This window comes from Tyto alba, unplaced genomic scaffold (assembly GCF_018691265.1).
Source record: "Tyto alba isolate M040663 unplaced genomic scaffold, T.alba_DEE_v4.0 Super-Scaffold_39, whole genome shotgun sequence".
In the NCBI taxonomy this organism is placed as follows: domain Eukaryota; kingdom Metazoa; phylum Chordata; class Aves; order Strigiformes; family Tytonidae; genus Tyto; species Tyto alba.
In genome coordinates, this window is record NW_024881314.1 from 1679292 (window position 1) to 1695946 (window position 16655).

General features: G+C 55.3%; 1 protein-coding gene across 5 annotated transcripts in view; it reads left to right on the forward strand.

Moving 5' to 3' along the window:
- SLC39A11 (solute carrier family 39 member 11) overlaps positions 1-16655 on the forward strand; it is a 115016-nt gene that overhangs the window by 72802 nt on the left and 25559 nt on the right. The gene's annotated exons all lie outside the window — the stretch shown is intronic.

The window sequence follows — 16655 nt, forward strand, 5'->3', positions numbered from 1 at the left end:
GCCTCCGGTCTGTCTTGCGTGAAGAAGCAGATGCTGGTCCAGCCTCTCGGTGAGCAGCGGGACGGGGCTTAGCTTTGGCTTATCGCCGAAACCCTTTGGCTCTCCCAGCAAAGTCCCGGCAGCGCCGGCGACGCTTCTCCGATGTGCTGCGGCCCCTGCCTGTGGCGCAGGGTTTGGAAACACTGTAATGCTCTACCTCAATTATCATCCCGGCGAGCGGAAAGGCTGACGCTATAATTAGCGCGGACTCCTGCAGTGTAACGACACCTCGGTTGGCGTGTGGAGCGCCCGGGCTTGATGGGGAGGAGGCGGGAGGTGCTGAGCCGAGAAGTTCGAGGGGCGCTGGGCGCTTCGGCGCGGCTACCAGACGTGGGTTGGTGGCTTAGCCTGGCCCCCCCCCGAGCTTTGCGAAATGGCTCGGCGCTGGCCTACGGCGCCGGTGCCGCGGCCGGCGCTCGCTCTGCTTCCCCGGCGAGCCCGTCACCGGGGCTCCCCAGGGGTTTCTGGCCTTCCCCCTTGTCTTCATCACGCTTCGTAAATCTTCACGGCCCTGGGCGGGGGAGTGCGATGCTCCGGTCGCTGCAGCCGGGGTTGGGGGGGCCGGGGGGGGGGGGGGGGTGACCGCTCCTCTCCCTGCTCGCCTTGCTGGATCTCTGCTCTGCCCCAGCGCCTCGGGCAGGGCTGGAGGTGATCTGCTCCTCTGAAATTTGTGGAGAGCTTCACATCGGAGCCCAAACTCCACCAAGTCCCTCCGTCTGGTGGTAAAACCCTGGCAGGGAGCGCGCCCAGCCCTGTTCTCCTCCCCCACTGCTGGGGAACGGGCTCCCTCTTTTATTGCCAGCAGAGAACAGTTGTATTTACTTTGAGCCCCATTTAGGGATGAACACGTTCTGGTCTTGGCAGTGCATCTGTCTTTGGTTTCAGGCAAACGTGCTGGAAGCCGGTTAATATGTGGGTGAGATAATTGAATGTAAAGACCAGCCTTTTGCATTGAGTTCATATTTAGTGGGCTCTGCCGGCAAGCAAAAGGTTTGTTAATTTGTTCCAAAGCTGGGGCTGGCAACGTAAAGAATAAATTGATAATGACAGGAGATGCCAAACTGCAGACTATTCCTGCTAATTAATATTCATATATGCTGGGTTTAGTGGAACATTAATTATGTATTTAATCAAGCCCTGTTTATTCTGGTTTATCTTTGTACCTTGGGTGGCTGTTATGCTGAAGACTTCAGATTAATTAAAATGTTACTGGTGTATCACAAATAACAATTAGCGAGGTGTGAGTGGAACCGCCTTTCTCTTTGGGCTCGTTTGGGAGGGAGGAGGAGGAGGAGGGCCCGGTAGGACGGAGCTGGTGGGTCCGTGGGTCTGTTGCTGGCCCCCCGAGGGTGATGCTCTGCTCGGAGCCGTGGTGCAGGCAGGGATGTCCCTGCTGTGTGAGACTGGGGGGCTCCTCTGGTGTCGGGGTGCTGCAGGAGCCCCTAACGCTCGCACCGCTCTAGGCGAGGTGGAGGATGGGACCAAGGCCGTGTTCTGCGACCGTCTTCGTGCCCTGGGGCTCGCCCCGGAGTCACGGTGCTCACAGGGGTGTCACGGAGGGGGGGGGGGGGTGTCTGCGCCTGCCTGGGACCCTTGATGGTTTAACCAGAGCCTCAGTTATTTTCTGGTGGGCGTCCGTATGTGGCAGGGGTATGGGGGAAGGAGGGTTGCAGATGTCGGGCTGTGGTGGTGCCCTGGGAAATGCGGGTTTCTCCTCCGCAAAAGCCGCTCAGCCGGTGGCAGGCACCTGGCTGGGGTCCCGCTGGCTGCGGGGACCGCGATGCCCCATCCCTCCGTCACCCCGAGGCACGTCCCCACCCACGCACCCTCCTTCGCTGCTGTTCGCTCCCGGGAGAGGCAGCGGGGCTGATGCCCCGGTCTGGTTGCTGGCAGGCACGAGGTGATGCTTCCAGCCACCCCAACGTTGCCAAGGAAACCTGAATTTTCTTTTTTTTTTTGAGATGCTTTGGGGCCGGAGCGGTGGGCAGAGCGGGGTGGCCCCATCCCCAGGAGCTGCGTGCCGTCCTCTTTGCTCTGGCCCTTTCCTTCCTAAAAGAAAATATCTTCCTTTTCCATATTCAGCCCTATCGCTCCGTGTTTGTTCCCTGATTCGATTTCTGTGATATTCCTGCCTGAAGTGTCACTGTTAAGCAGAGGTGTCTGGGAGGGAGCAAATGGCACACGGCAGCGTCACCGCGACGTGCACAGAGCCTCTGGGTCCCGGTGTGAGGTGGCACTGATGTCCCCCGCTCACTCCCCAAATCTCACATGACTCCACCTGAGGTTTTCTCCCAGTTCCCATTGGTAGAAACTGTCCTTGGTTGAGTGAGTGGTGGAGTTTTTTTGGTGGCAGGGGAGGGGGCTATCGGGGCGGCCCCCTGTGAGAAGCTTCTCAAAGCTCCCCCAGCTCCACGTCAGCTCCACTTCTGTTTGGGAAATTGAGCCAATCGGCTGCGCCTCTGCGATAACGTATTTAAGAAGGGACGTGGTGACGGTCAGGGGGACTTGTGAGGAGGAGTTGCTGCAGCTGCATGAACACCAAGGTCAGTGGAGGAACGGAGGAAGAAAGGAGGGGGGAGGTGTGCCGGAGCAGAGACCCCCCTGTATCCTGTGGGGAGACAGCAGGGCGGCCCCCCCCCTGCCACCCATGGAGAGCTACGGTGGAGCAGACATTGATTTATGGCCTGTTGCTCCTGCTCGCCTGATCAAGGTTCTGTGCCCGAAGAAGGCCGGGGTCTCATGGGAAAAGGCAGCCCCGCTGCTGTAATTCAGCGCGGGGAGGATTGCAGCATGCGGGGGAGTCCCACGCCGGAGCAGCTCGGGAAGGGCTGCAGCCGTGGGAGGGAATCCAGTCGGAGGAAGTTAGTGACCCATGACGGAGCAGTGTGGGGAACGCTGCGGCCTGTGGGAGGAATTCAAGTCGGAGAAAGTTTGTGGAGGACTGTCTCCTGTGAGAGGGGGACCACGATGGAGCAGGAGGAACAAGTTTCAGACACTCCCCTCACCGAAGATGAAGGAAGTGGCAGCGCTGACTGCACCCCCCATTCCCTGCCCCTGCGCCCCTGGGGGAGGAGGTAGAGATATCGGGAGCAGAGCTGAGCCCGGGAAGAAGGGAGGGGTGGGGGGAAGGTGTTCTCAAGATGTGACAATGCTTCTCACTGTCCTACTCTGTTACGTGTTGTTAGTGTCTGTAATAAATGTATGTGCTTTTTTTCTTCCCCTAACGAGTCTGCCTTTTGCTCGTGATCATAAAAGGGGAATTTTTCCCCATCCCAGTCCTATCTTGAACCCCAAGCCTGGCTCGCTGTCCCTTCTCATTGCTGGAGGGGAAGGGAGAGAGAGGTGCTGCATTGTGGTTGGCTGCCAACCAGGCCTAAACCACAACAGAAACCCATGAACAAACTGGATTTTTTTTATGAGAAAGAGCAAAGCAAGGAGCGTGACAGAGCGTGTGAGCTAAATACAAAACAAATTCACCTTTGGCAGTAAAGGTGCTGTGGGGAGGAGGGAGTGATGGTGGCGTGTTATTACGGGCAGGAGGGAAAAGATTTTACACGGAGAAACTTTTAGATGGTGACGTCTGTGGGAAGGATGAATGAGTCTCCTGGGAAGCTGCACGGGGTCGGGGGGAAGGTCCCTGCACCTCCAGGTGACAGCGTCCAAGTTCACCCCCCTTGGGACTGTGCTTGGAGGTGGCAGCAAGAGCCGCCCAGCTTGGCACTGTCACCGTGCTCTGGCGTGCAGCGGTGTTTTGGGGGATCCTCCTCTGCTTGCCCAAGAGGGAGAGATTTTGCCCCAAAACTTTTAGGTCGTGTTGTGGCCAACGAGACGATGCCCGGGGGAAGGTATAGCCCGGGGCTGGTGTGGAGGAGAGGGTGCAGGATTTAGAGAGCTGGCACCCTGCTTGTGTCCCCCTGTCACCGGGCTGGCATCGATGTCTCCGGGTGTCCTCACATCAAGGCACGACCAAGTCCTTTCCTTGCCGTGGCAGTTCCTCGCATTGGTGATGGATTTAGGGTTGGGCACCTCCTGCCCGTCCCCGTGGCAGCTCTGTGTCACCTCTCCGTCCCTAAGGAAGGGGCAGAGTCTGGCCGTGCGTGCTGCTGCCACTTTGGTTTATCCCGGGGCGACGGGGGTAGGAGGGAAGTCTGCGCCGAAGGATGGGAAATGTCAAATTGGTTTGAGCCACGTTTGTTTGCAGCTTCTCCTGGGAGGGAGAACAGTTCAGCTGAGCACCCTTGGGCCTGACAGTGTGAGACCTGCCTGCTGGCCTCTGCACGGGGGGATCTGGCCGAGGGAGCGAGAACTGCTCGCTTAGATACAGGAGCTGCCAGGACGCTTGCTTTTCTTTATGGCTTCTTACAGCTTTAACCAGTTTTAATGTCCTTTTATCCGTCTCCTGCTTTATGACTGTCTGGGGGAGAGGAGCAGACGGCGCGTTTTGGTTCTGGTTGTTGGCTGACGGGTGTTTTCGCGCAGGCAGCTTCACACTGCAAACGGGAGCTGAATCCCTGAGCTGCCATCACCTCGCGTGGCCAGCTGGGCTCTGGCCGGCCTCACGTGGAGGGGAAGCTGGTGGGGACCCCAGTGTTGTCTCCCCTTGTCCACGAGAGGGGACTGGGCCATCTCCAGCAGCGGACAGTGATTTAGTCCCGTCCCTCCCTCCTTGGCCTGTCTGTGCGTCCTCCAAACGCAGCTCCTGGCATCGAGAGCTGTAGGGGTGCGATGATGTAGCTGTGCGATGCGCTGCTTGGCTGGCAGCCGGTGCAAACGTGTCCAAAACAAAAGCCTGTCTTCCCTCCGGGGAGGAGGGAGCTTCCCGGTGAGGTTTGGACCTGAAGCACGGGGTGGTTTGGCATCTCCCAGGTGAGCACCCTGCAGTGGTTGAGTCCGGCGGATGCGAAGTGGGATGCTGGAAGCTGCAGCTTTTTTTTTTTTTAAAAAAAACCTTAAAACAAGTCAGCAAGGTTCAGCCAGAGCTTGTCGGGCAGACCCGAAGCAGGGTTGGTGGTTTCTGTGGTGGAGCTGGTCCTTAGGTGATGGTGAATTCGAGGACGCAAACAGATTGCCTGTTGCCAAAGAGGAGGGTAGGGAGAGAGAGGTTTATGGATGGCTGCAGCAGCACAGAGGTTGCGTGCTGTGCTGTCAGATTGCTGTTCCTTGGGAGGGGGTGATTTCCAGGCTGGTTACTTTGTCATTAGCAAAAATTGATTGAATTCATTCTCCTGGGACAGGCGCTCCCCTGCACTCAGCCTCCCAACAGAAGGCTGGGGCAACAAACGTGGTGTTGCATCTCAATGCTAAAGAAAAGTGATTGTTTATACGAATATTCTCAGAGATCCATTAAAGGTTGGTAACATTCATTTTGAGTGATGGGGGTTTTTTTGTTGGTCTGTTGAAACTGAGACTGTTTTGGAATTGTTGACTTTAATATGCGTTTGGTACCCACCGGGCTTCGGCAGAGCGTGAGAATGGGAGCCATTTAGCTGCGCCCATTAATCTGTGTCTCGTCTGTGCGATGCCTCTTTCTGAAACTACAGCAGACCTCCTTCCACTGTCACTTCTGCTGGCTGCATTGCTATTAATGGCTATTCTTGGGCCCCCTTGGAGCACCTTTGATTGCTACTGGAAGGCATTATTTTTTGGTAAGAAAAAAGGAGGAAAAGATCTCTCTGCAGCTTGCATTTCAGACAAGAGGGTGTAAAGGAAGAAGAGGGCGAGGGAAGGTGTCCCCATGTGCGCTGAGTACGTTGTGCAGCAATTTGATGGAGCTCAAGCACCGCAGAGGGGTCAAGGAGAGCAGAGGCCCTGGCCCCGGCTCAGCCTGCGCTCGCAACTCGGGAGGGTGGAAGGATGCACATTTGAACAGTCGTGAATTCTTCACCGCACTTTCCGCTCCGGGGAGAAAAACCAGCCGGGGACGTGGCTTTCCGAGCCTGCTGCCCATCGCATCTCCAACTTGATTTCCAGAGGGACTCTCCGGGCACGGATGCGTCGGGGATCGAGCGGTGCTGTGAGGTGATGGCCCTGCCAGTGGCCGGGGGGAGAGGAAGAAAAGTCAGCTTAGCTGCAGCCCACAAAGGCAGAGCTGGGTGTTCAGTGATAACCGGAGTGTTTCGCACAGCAGTGACTCATGTGGGATCAGGAGGAGCACGGCCGCACGTACGCGCTCGCTCTGGGAAAGGTTGCTTTAACCTTTCATTAAACCTCCCATTAATTGCCGCCTCGTCAGCACATATTTTGACATTTTCATCTGTTAAGCACCTCGATGGATTGAAACGACTTGCTCCGAGTCGTTAAGCTTCTTTGCGAGGGGGTGGAAAGCGCGGGGAGGTGCCGGCACCCGGCGAAGGATGCGGGTGATGCTCTCGACAGCCGCAGGACCAGCTCTTCTGCTCCAGCCAAGATGCCACCAGCAAAATCTTGGTCCTGTAAAGGTGGAGGATAAAAAGAAATCCTGCCGTGGGCACAACAGGGTTCTCCTGGGTGCCTGTGCACACCGGGCACCGCTGTCTCCCTGTCTTCTGTGTGCACCCAAGGTGTGGGTGCCCCTCTGCAGAGCAGGACTGTGTCCCTGGCCCCAGGGCTTCTTTCAGCTCCGTGGCCACGAGCTCGGCTCCCTCGGGACTCCCCCTTGCTCCTCCTGGGCGGACGGATGCTGAGGCTTCAGGTGCAGGGTGCCTCGGGAGATGGTGCGTGAATAACAGCCTGATGTAAATGTAATTTCACGTATTACGTGGGCGCGGTGGGGAGGTTTTTCCTCTGTGGCCCGGGGGGGTGTCACAGCCCAGCACGCTGGCACCGCTAAAGCGGGGAAGAGCGTGGGCGGGGGGGGGGGGGAGAGTCGCCAGGGTCTCTGATGCCCCACTGACAGCAGCTCGTATTTCAAAAACTAATTTGTAGGCAGACACCTGGAAAACCAGCGGCGAACTGATAATGTACATTTATCTCTGAGGCTTTATTTTGGGCCGGTGATTGGTGTTTTGTAAGCGGTATCAGCCATCAAGATGGCAAAAGCCAATTAAATACAGTGTTTTCACCAGCTGGAATGAAAGTCCGCTGAAGTATGTATGTGGAAACGCCTTTTCTGTCTTATCCCCATCAGATCTCACAGGTCTTATGCATTAAACATCGGTGAGCAGCGGTGTGAGAAATCATTTGCATGCTGGAAGTGAAACATTAAATATCCGTGATGGATTCAGGTTGTGTGGAGTTGGGGAGAGCCCGTTTCCAGCACAGGGCGGTCCCTGACTTTAGAGTAGTTCTGGTTTGTTAATTTGGGCAAGAGTTTTCTTCTTCCAGAGAAGCATTTGTGTGATGAAAGAGCTTCAGGTTGTTGGGCGGTTACTTTAATTCTTTAAAATCAGGTACTTCTGGTGTAAGCAGTGGCAGTATGCTGCCTCATCAGCTCCTCTTTAGCCGCCGCCGTCGCAGCTCGATGGATTGAAATGATGATTTGCTCCACGTCGTTGTGCTTTGGTGAAAGGGGCATAAACGTGGGACAGGATGGGATGTAGCTGGTCTGGCTGCTGTGGGCTAAACCAGGAGGGGGAATTGCTTCATGCTACCCAAATACCGCCTCGTTCAGTGGCCACAAACCCTCGAGCAAGGCCACAGGCTTCTCGTGGGCTGTTCTTCCCCCCTCCTCACCCCCGTATCTCTTGACATAAGTCGCACGAAGTCACCTTGAGTCACATCCTCGCGGGTTTGCTCCGAGCAGCTCGGGCTCGCTGGTCCCCTCCTTGTTTCAGACCCGAGCAAACCCCTTCAGCTCGGCCCCTTGCTCGCAGGTGGGTTCGTTGGTGGGAGCGTCCAATGCTGGAAGCTTTTTTCAGGCAAAGCTCCTGTGAAATTGCCTGGCACCCCCCCAGTGTAAGGCATTTGGTAGCCCGTTGGGGCTTAAAATCCTCTTTTAGTGGCATTTGAACCCCGTGGTGTCGCACACAGCAATGTGGTTTGCCTTTCTTTGTGTCCGTCCCGCTGTTAAGCACCAGTGAGCTGGGGATTTTGGCTGTTTGCTTTTCCAGGTGATGGCTGGCTCAACCCTGTCATCCTCTGCTGTTTTTCATCGCCTCTTGCATAACCTTGATGGGGGGACATATCCGTGAATCCCTGGAAAACTCGGAGGCAAAGCTGCGCCATTAATTTTTATCTTTTGAAAGCAAAGCGGCGGAGTTGAGCTGTCTGGGCACGTCAGAAGCTTTTGAGATGTTTCACCTGCTTTCAGCTTAGCGTACGCACGTCGCGGGCCTCAGCTGCTGCTGAATCGGTGCTTTATTAATGCCTCTAATGGGTAAACTCCTGAGTCACTTATAGAGCTGTCCCCGGAGCAGGGGAGAGGAGCTGAGCTACCGTGTGATGCTGAAGCAGGTCTGTGGTGGCTTGCCTGCGATTCCCTACCCAGAAAGGCAATTTCTCTCCATTTTCAAACTGCCTGGCTTTGCTGTGCTTTCCTACTGCCACCGTCCCCCCAAACCTTTAGCAGGTTTTCCTCCCACGCACCTTTTTTTTTGTCCCCCAAACGTGGGATTACCTGAGCAGGCACTGCAGGGCTTCCCATCAGTGCCAGCCGCGCCGGAGCTGGCGGCTCTCTGCACGATGCGCCCACCTCTGGTCCCACATTTTAGTTGTTCGCTCCCTCTGGGGCATTACGGTGTAAAACAGCACCAAAACGGGGTTTATTTCTCCTATTGCTTTTTTTCACAGCCAGCGTTTTGGAGGGGCGGGGGGGTGCAGCTCTGCTGGGTGGGATCCGTGGGGCTGCGTGGCTCTGCCTGCTCGCTGCCTGCGTCTGCCCGTGGTTGCAAAGAGTGGAGAGAATAACGGTTGCCCAGAACCGCTTTGTCTGAGCAGATTAATCCAGCTGGTGCCTTGGGTTTTGTTTTCTCTGTCCTGTTGCTGTCGGCTGGCAGGGTCAGGGTGCGAGCGCTGCGTGGGCTGCGGCGTGCGAATCCGCAGGGGAAAGGGGACAGGGCCACTTCCCCGTCCCACCATACGTCCCTCAAACAAAAGCTCTTGTTCATCGGGAGCCCGGGGGACGAGAGGGGACGAATGAATAATTCATACTGCAAATAATAATACATGCCACTATAAACTGCAAATTAATCATTTAAATTTTGTCTTTGTGTTCTGCTGAAAGGATTTTTGGTTAGGGTAATAATTAGGAGTGATCTAGCCTTGTTAGTTGGCGGCTTCTGCAGGGCTGCAGAGAAGGAATAAACCAAGTTGAGGTCCTGCTTGGCCGATGTGACTGTGCCACAGCTCCTGTCGGCGCTGGGATCTCTGCGGACAGCTTGTGCGTGTGGCTGAAGGGCTCCCTTCAGGTCAAGTTTAATAATAATTCATGACAATGTCATGCTCAGGGGACTCCCGCGTCTTTTCTCTGTCCACACCACAACCTGCTGCTGCTCCCGGCTCCTTTTCAAGCGCATGTTTAGAGGACAAGGACACGGTTGTCTCCCACCGTGGCAAACCTGCCAGAGCCTGGGGAGCTGCGTCCCACCTGGGTGAGCGGAATCGAAGCCAAACTCCAACGAGCAGCACCCTTTCATAATAAACTGCGGCTTGTTTTCTTTTCATTAAGCAGCACAGTAGCCGCGATGGGTGCCACGAGCGTTAAACCAGAAGGTGGAGGTGTGTGGTACGTGGGTGTGCACGGGCAGCAGCGGTTTCTAGCACGGGGGCGGGAAACTTTACACGTGCTGATGGGGCAACTCATGTGGGTCTGGAAAAGGTGCCTTTCTTCTTACTGCCTTGGAGGGAGCTGGGGCTGGGGAGCCGGGGCTGTGCGCTCTCAGGGGTTCGGCATCACCGTGCTCTGGTGCTCGTGCATTTTGCTGGAAGCCCTGGGGAGGCAAGGAAGGTGCCGCCGGCACCCTGAGGAGCAGCCGCGTGGGCTGGAGCTGGAGGTGGAGGGTGTCCCAGGGCTCCTGCGCTGCCAGGAGGGGGGGAAATCCGGCCAGGTGGCTTCAGATGGGGAAGTTGTGCCGGAGATCCCGGTGCTGTCGCTCGGAAGAGCCTGTGGTTATGGAGGTGGGGGGAGAAACACGATGTGGAAAGCAGCCGGGTCGCCTGCGCCGAGCAGCAGGTGGAGGGTAAGAGCAGTCACACCGCCGTGCCAGGAGCTCGGGTCTTGTGCTTGCCGGGGGGCTTTGGGGGAAACGCCGCTTCCCGGGGCTGGAGCCGGTGGGATGTGCTGCTGGGTGATGGCTGAGCAGGGCCACCTCCGGAGCAGCGCTAGGACTCGTGTCTCAAAATGCAGAAAGGGAGATCTACGGCTTTCTGGCTTGGTTAAAATTAAAAAAAAAAAAAAAAAAAAAAGAAAAAAAAAAGTCTTTCTAAAATGACTTTAGCCTGCTTGCTTGCTAGTCTTATAATGGTGGATACCTAGAAACGTGAAAATCACTGAAATCCCTAGAGGGAACTGGAATTCAATCTTGGGGGAAAAAACTTAGAGTTTGAATAGTGGCGACAGGGACGTGCTTAAACTCTAATAGAAATACAAACCTCATTATAGCAAGATTAATTTCCCACTAGGAACTTAACAGTTCTTCAAAGAGCAGGATGAATAATTGATGACATGTTGGCATCCACAGTACCTTCCTAAAGGAAGCATGTTCATTTGCTGACCCAGGAGAATTAGCTTCATAAAGCCTGGCAGGCGGAGATAATGTCACTCACGGCTCTGCTGAGGCTGCTGCCGGGCTCGAGGTGCTGGCGGGGGACGCGGGGGGCCAGCCTTGCAGGAGGAACGTGGGTCAGTGGCTGTAAAGCACCACGGTACATGCTGCTGTTGCAATATTTGCTATTACCGGGGAGGAGGTCTTGGGCGGCCGTCTGTGAGCCCAGCAGCTCTTGCTTCCTTTAATCAGAGCGTGCTTTTGCAACGAACCCGGCGAGCGTAGCTCCAGCCGGCATCCGTGTTGGCGCCCGCGGTCCCTGTGCCGCACCGAGCGGGCGTTAGCTCATGCACAGGGTATTCTCAGCATCACAGACTCCGAAGGCAAAGAAAGGCTTTTACTGCTGTGAAATCCGTAATTCTTTCCATTTCTTTCAAAGCTCTGCAGGCACAAACCCCCGCTGAGCCTTGCTCTCCTTATCTGCCCCAGAAATCCCATGTCCCCGGCAGGCAGAGCTGTGGCAGAAGTTATTTACAAACCTCGCTTTCCTCTAATCTTTGCCTTCCCTCCAAGCCCAGGATTTTCCCTCCGCTCAGACTGCGGGAATCTGTGAGTCGCTTCTTGTTTCATCGTCACCGTGGACCCTCCTCCTCCTCCCCTGCCTGCCTGGGAGGGCCGTGCTGCGTGCCCAGAGGAGTTCCCCGCGAGGGTGTTTTTTAGGCAAAGACACCCACGGGTGGGCGATGGGTGGGCTGTGCTGCCGGCACCCTCCCGAGCGCATCCTCTGAGAGAGCGGGAGGCATGGGACAAGCTAACGGGTAACCTGTGCCACTGCCGTCCTAAACTGCTTGTACATCAAGAGAAAGGGGGGAAAAAAAAACCCCCCAAACTCCAACCCCTCTGATGCTGTTCCAGACACGTGTCGTGGCGGCGGTTCCAGGCCGGGCACGAGCTCCCGGATGCTGCGACGTCATTTTCTGTATTCCCGAACTCCTGCCTGCGCGATTACAACACTTTTGGAGAGCAGGAATGACTTTTGTTTAGTGGTTTGTTGTTTGGGTTTTTTTGAACATTCCTGTAGGATATTGTTCTCTATCCCCAGCCTATGCTTGTTTTCCTGCTCTTTATGGCATACAAGAGTAATGTAATAACTGGGGTTAATTTACTTGCTGCTGTAATTCACCAAGGCCCCGTGAGCAATGCTTGCTATTTACTCATTTGGATTTCTAGGGAATCTGAAGGGCTTTTATCCTCTGTTGGTTTTGTGACGAGGCCCTCTCCCAAGGATTATGAGTGGCTTCCTGCGGTGGCTGCGAAGCTCATTTCATGCTCGAGAATGAAGCTGGTGAGGGCAGCACCTCGGCGAGCCCCATGAAACCCGGACCCTGGGTTTGCAGGGGGCATTTTTCTGGCTGCTGATTGAGGCAGAGAGCGAGCGGCGGCAGGCTGTGATCCCTGCCTGGCTGCATAAGCCGCCCTGAATAGGATTTAAAATCACAGCCTGCTTAATTTTACTCGGTTCTTTCGGCTTGCCAAGCTCTCGTGGGCTCGGGCGGTGGGTGATAAAGGAGAGGTTTGACGGGATGGAATCAGCTGTTCCGCTTTCAAGTTGATCCTTTGAACTTAAGGCCGGGGGACGAGCATGGCTCTGTGAGCCTGGAAGCGGGTGCTCTTGGGCATGGCCGGAGCCGGTCCTTCTCGGAAAATAGATAATGGAGAGTGTGAGAGCAAAGAAACAGCCTTCGGTGCTGTGGGCAGCATCAGAAGGCGATTTTAGACCGGGGAAAGCGACCAAAACCAGATTTCAGACTGGGGAAAGGGAAGCAGCTTCCCAGGTGAGTTCAGTCTCTCTTACTTTCCAAACTTCTACATCGTTTGGGGGTTTCCTCCCCTTTGAACACGTACAGAACCGTCAGTGTGTACTGGAGCAGCGAGTCTGGGCTGGCCGGAGCATCTCTGTTAACGACTGAGCCTTCTGCTTTCAAAGTCGCAGCATCTTTTCAGTAAATTTCTCCTTTTTAAAGCTATTTGTGTATTTTGCACGTTATCCTCGTCCAGGTCTTTGGTATCAGGGCTGGTTAGGAACTGGCAGCGGCAGAATCTCATCCAGGCACCCCAGGACCATTCCACGCGTACTGTGGGCTGCCTCGGTGCCAGCACCTCGCTCCTGCCTGAGCAAACCTTCCTCTCCTCCCTGCCAAGGAGAAGAGTTCACTGGAAAGCTCTAGTCCAAAGGCAGGACACCCTCCCGTAGCCCAGAGCACCACGGGTGAGGCACCGTCTCCGGAGCCCACGTGGTCCCCTGGGGGCTGCGGAGCTTTGGCCTCCCCAGGAACATCCCAGCGTGGAGTGGGAGCGTGCAGAGCTTTCCATGCCGAAGTGGGGAGGAGATGGATCAGTGCCGGGCCTCGTCCCAAAGCCCATCCCAGCCAATTTGTGTGCTCCTGTGGATTAGAGCAGACGGGAACATTGTCACTGTCCTCCTGGCTCAACAAGACGGAACATCTTGTGCTGTTTTGCAGCTCTGCTGATGGGGCACTGAAGTGAAATTAAAGTAAAAATAAAGCTAGAGCTGTAACGGCATGCCGCATGCATCCGAGTCCCCTCTGCTCGCTGGTGTTTGAATGCCGGTGGATGAACCTCGAGGGGGCCGGGGACCTCGGGCCAAGCCTGAAGGTGGCAGAGGGGCTCTGGGAGCAGCGTGGCCCTCACTTTGCCCCCTCGGCTGACGTCCCCCTCGCCAGCTTTTCACGCGCCGTGTAAATCCCTCGTCGGCCGCTCCGCTCAGCGCTGAGGCCGTCGTGCCGTACCGCGCTGTCACCTTCTGCCTGCCCGTGGTGCCTCGACGGGACTCTGTGCTCATCTAGCTTTGCTCTGCTCCCCTTCCCACCATCCTTCCCTTCGCACCGGCTCCTCCTTGCTCTGATGTTCCCTCTTGGCTTTTCCTTTCTGAATTTTCCCTTGGCTGCCTTCCCTGGGAAGATGGTTTTTGGACTCAAGAGAAACATCCTCGTTTGCCCTGTCTTCGCTATCGCCGCTCCGGCGTGGTCCAACCCATGGCCCTCGGCCTCTGAGCCTGCGGAGGAGGGAGCTGAGCCTGCACAAAGCGACAACCAGAAGCAAAGTGAGAGCGGAGGAGGACGGCAGGGCTTGGCCCTAGAGGTGGTGTAAGCTCTCAGGGCAGGGAAAACGGGTTCCCCTTGGCTTTGGAGCTAGTGGACGGTCCGTGGTGCTATGCAAATGCCCTGGTTTAGATCAAGCCTGCGTACCAGATGTAGCACGTAAGGAGACCCATGGATATCAGGCTTTTTGCCCTCGCCACCGCGGTGGGCAGGCTGCTGTAACACATCCTGGAGCCGTCTGGCGTTAACAACGGGAGACTCCGTAGTGACCCTCCAGCACGGTTATCTCTCTTCAGTTTGAGGTTTTGAAGCTTTTTCCTTGTCTTGGAAAACAAGCAGAGAGGAAAACACGCCTTTGCGATGAGCACTGCCAACTGAGAGGTTTGTAGCCGATCCTTAAGTTAGCGTAGGATTAGTCTGATCCCTGCGTAATGCCTTATCAGGATCAAGCGTCTTGAATTGTAATGCCAAGGAAGCCCAACAGAGGCAAAATCCCTTTGTTTAGGTTAAATAGAAGCATTTTCTTGACAGTGGCTGAGATTGGTCATATTTTTCAGTCTTTGTTCTGCACCTCTGCGAAGAGATGCTGAATTAATGCCCCAGCCTGGTGCCTTCACCACGCGAGCCCTCCAGCTAACAGGGTTGTGCGGATGCTCCAGCTTTTCCGGCTCCATCACCGGTTGCGCGAGGGGCTGGCAACTGCTTCAGCCACGGAAATCCTCAGAAAACCCCTCTCTGACACGGAAAGGTTGCCCGCGACGCGCACGCCTGGCCTTCCACCCTCTTTCACATCCGAAACTGTGGGGCTTTCGCCTTGCCCTCCGCACAGTGCTGGCCCACTGTAAATCCTTCAGTCGCTCAGGGCTGCCCGGGACTGTGCTCCTCTCTGCCTTGGCTCGTGACGGTGCCAAGAGCCAGGAATTGCACAGGCCTGGGTGTTTTTCAAGCTGATGGCTGAGCCTTCGGTGGGTAAGGAGACCTGCCCTCCCTTGCCCGTCTTCAGTGACCTCATGTCCTAGTGATCCATTTGCAGAGCCTTCAGTGCAGCGTATCTGTAAGTGGTTGACACGGGAACATTAACCTTTCTCTTTCTGTATCTTTTTCCCACCTGAAGAAGCCGTTTGGGCTATTTATAATTGGAGTATGTGCAGAATAACCCGAGAGAGGGGCTGCAACTGAAGGGCTGAGCTGGCTGTGAGCTCTGAGTGCGGGGCAAACTGGCAGCAAGCTCTTTCTGATCATTTTCCATGTAAATCTTTGTGTATCTGCCTGCTTACCTGCAAAAACAGAGTCGTTTGGAGGCTTGACATCTTATCTGAAAGAGGCTGAACCTGTCTTATTGAAGCGGTGAATTTATTGCGTAGTCTTGGCAGGCTTTTCTAAATGAAATATTTGAAACAAATCTCAGCAGTGGGCTGAGGGCGTCACGCAATATCTACTACAGGTAACTGGAGGCTTCCCAAGCCTCAGCAGCGACGGTGGGATGTGCTGGGGTCCGTGCTGTTTCTGGACCACGCGGGACACCAGACTTGCTTGGCTGTGAGTTCCCGCTGGATGCTCTGAGGTCAGCAGCCCGTTGGGCGGTTCGTGGCCCTACTCGTCCTGCCCCAGCTCTCGTGTCCTCCCGTGGGGACCTGGACAAGCCCATGGCCGGGAGCTGCTGTGTCACCTCCTCCTCTCTGTGCTGGTGAGCACCTCCACGGTGCTGCAGCTTCCACCATCGGCTGCTTCTCCCTCTCCAAATAAGCAGTTCACTACGCACCATCTGCTGATTTTAATTTCCCATAATTTGTTTCCCTGTATATGTGATTTGTACTTTCATTAATTGTGCCGCCGTGTTTCTTATTCCATGAGACTTGCTTTGCAGCGGGGAAATTGTTGTGGTTTTTCCCCTCTGTCAAAGCTATTTTTGTTTGGTTGGTTTTTTTTTTTTTTTTTCACACAAATGAACACTTTTGTCCTTTGAGTTTTGCTCTCTGGGCAAGCCTCGCTTAAAAAGAAATCTTTCAGAACAGAGTGCCAGACCCATTTGTGTCCTCATTACATCCTCACAGCCGTGCTGAGCACAGCTGTTAAACATCTTTAAGAAGATCTTTCTCCCAAATTTTGCCTGACTGCCTGCAGAGCAGAGACCTTCAAAGCCAGGGCCGTGGGCAGTGCAGCCCCCCGGGCTCTGCTCCGGCCCCCGGCTGCTCGCCCATCTCCCCGGGCGGGTGGTTTTGGGGGCAGTGTGAGCACTTTGCACGAGCGTGGCGTGTGCCCCGTGCGCCTCGGTTCCTCTGGCTGTGTCACCAGCTGGAGTTAGCATCCAGTCGTGGTTTTTCAGGGACAATTCGGAGTCTCCTCGCCCCGTAGCCCTGTGCGCAGGGTTGATCGCTGCTGCCGTTTGCTCTGTCTCCTCGCTGAGCCTCGGATCTGGGCTCTGAGGAGTCGTCGAGTCTTTCAGTTCTCTGTGCTCAGCCTGGCCTCGAGGATGTAAATGCCGTGATTATCCGAGTTAGTGCTGCTTTTTCTGATGTGTTTCCAAGGCAACTGGAAATTCAGAAGACCACAAACACACACACGGTCCTCTTCTTCTGAGACCTTATCCTCCAGTACACAGGTAAACACTCTCAGTGACATTTTCAACCTGTTTGAATGCTCATCTGAATAGTCCCCACTGTCCCCTCGTCTGGCTGCCAGCAGCCAGAGCGGGTAATTGCCTCCTTTGAAGGCTGTAAAACCCAGCCAGCTACACAAACAGGTTTGCTTTTGTTCTTCGAGTGTTTTTTTCCCCCACCGCCTTGCTTGGAGGGGAGCAATACCAGAGAGGCTGCAAAAAACCAAAAATGGGGATTTTGAACAAAGGAAAAAACGTAGCAGTGGTTTGATGCTT